Source organism: Egretta garzetta, unplaced genomic scaffold (assembly GCF_000687185.1).
Source record: "Egretta garzetta isolate BGI_Z169 unplaced genomic scaffold, ASM68718v1 scaffold175, whole genome shotgun sequence".
NCBI lineage: Eukaryota > Metazoa > Chordata > Aves > Pelecaniformes > Ardeidae > Egretta > Egretta garzetta.
The window spans coordinates 3,316,782-3,319,197 of record NW_009259860.1 but is presented as its reverse complement, the minus strand read 5'-3'; positions in this window follow the sequence as shown (position 1 = coordinate 3,319,197).

Genomic DNA, 2,416 nt, shown 5'->3' with positions numbered 1-2,416 from the left:
CAGCAGGACCATTAGTTACAGAACCTGAGCAGGACAAGCATGAGTCGATCCTCACAATAAACGCAGGAAAACAGCTGTTAACATAGACTCACTTTGAAGGAACACAAGTGAGGATGAACAATTTGACAAGCCTACATTATTTGCAGTTTGTGCAGAAAACCCAAATCAAGTGGGTTTAAAAGGGCTTCAATTTCCGTTGCCAAGACTTCCCTAGTTCCTATATGCCTGAGGCTTTGTATCAGTTTATTTTACTGCATTTGAATTTGCCAATACATTGGTATAGAATCGCTGATGATCCTTTTTATGACAATGTACCACTTAGGGACAGACACTGAAATCCTTTGAATCTGACTTTGTCGAAGTAACCTTATTCCATGGTCCAAATTATGTGCATCAGTAGTAAAGAAAAACAAGCCTTTATGGATTCATTTTCTCACTTGGCAAGGCAAATCCCAGCATGTGATTACCAGATCTGAAAACCAAATCAAACACCTTGTGTTTTCATCTCAATCTACAAAAACAGGACAAAAAAAAAAAAAAAGTCTATTTTACATGGGAAGGGCTGGATGAGATTATTTAAACATTATGAAGGAAGCTGGCTTCCCCAAACCTTAATCACTCATAGTTTTTCCTTCTAGATTAACAAACTACTATCATTTCCTCTATTCAGAGCCCCTGTTTACAAATAGAGGCATTTATGTCATGTTCACAGGTGGTTTTCTCAGTGGCAATGCCAACCAAAGTACTTCTTTCCTGTTTCACCATCCCAGTTCTTTCTCTAGAGCTACTCTTGGGGCTGCACTGTGGATGCAACCACAGAACTGTGCAAACAAAGATGTGAAGTACTTTTCAGTCATTTCAGGGCCATGATCCTGTTTATCACAGTACTGTATGCACAAGCACATAGCATTGTATGTTCAACACTCATCTTCTGAGGAAACTAATCAGGAAAAACACAGGGTTACAGTTCTTCTGTGTTAGCTCCCTGAGAACCCCGAGAAGAGATGCAGCTGTAAAAAATCCGTATCTTTTGGAGTGGCTGGATATTGCTTTGTATTATGACTCAACTCGCCTAAAATGCCATTCTTGGTATGCTGTGAAAGGCATGTTTTTGCAACTGACAGAATGAACAAGGTCTCCACTGCGTTCAAGGAATCCCAGCAGTACAAACTCCTATGATTTATAATGGAAACTTGCTAAAAGCAGACACAAGTCCTAAATATACTCCACAGATGGAGATTATCCTATCTTATTTGCAATGAAAAGAAGTCCTTAGCTCTGCTAAGACACTCATGATATACTCTCTATTTACCTCACGCTTTAGAGTTAGGAATACTGCTCCAGAGCTACCTTAGCATTAACAAATCCATTTTTAACTCTCAGCTTAATTCTCCTTATTTTGTGTTTATATTCATGGGGAATCCCTCCTCAGCTGACCGGCTTAATGCTTTTGTGGGTTGTGGCACTAAGCAGGAGCAAGACCAAAGCAGCCGTCAGGATGTTTTCCTTCAGGACGCTTCCTCTGACGCAGAAGCAATGCATTGAGGCACACCAGCATTTCTACATGTCGCAGTCCAAGATGACCCCCGTTTGCTCCCGTGCTCTGAAATGGCGAAGAGCCACGTGACTGTGCTCCTGCTGTGCCACATCCATGCTAACAAGTGGGATCTGTCAGCACTAGCTTAGTGGCACATTAACATAGCCAATGCACAGGGGAAGCAAGAACATGTCTGTCCAAAATGCACCCCAGAGACATGCCCACAATCACCCACACCCACTACAGCTGCAACCCCTAGCCTTTAAACCAGCTTGCTTTTAGGTATTTTAGCAATAATGCGCTGAGAAGTATGGAGGCATGCACGACTATCTGTAGAAAGGCATAAGACTATCATTTGCTATAGTGAAAATTTTTTATAACGCAATCACAGACTTCTAGGTGCACAAATGGGAAATTTAGTTCGAGTCTCTTCATTTTTCATACTCCTGGCAGCCTGTATCACGGGAGTCTGAAGCCAAAAGCAGCCCTTCTATACATGATGCAACTACTGTTCATGCCCCAAAGAGCTTACTAGCTTAGCTCAAAGTAGATTTAACTATTTTTGTATTTCAGTGCTGAAGTTGTTTAATCTCTTCACAGTAATAAGAACACAGACTGACTGAGTTAGACCTTTTTATTGGCAACTTGAAGAAATACTGTTAAACAAATAGCAAGCTAAATTCACTTTCAAGTTTTTAAAGGCACAGGTACCTGAAAGATGTAGCTTTAAAAAAAAAAAAAAAAAAACCTCCTGTTTTATAAGAGGAAAGTAGTAATTTTAGACAGGTACATGGTGAGAAACATGCCGTCTTCTACCAAGCATGCACAAAAGTTAAAGATGATCCCTTTCAAACTTGCACTTCTGAAATTTGGTTCTTC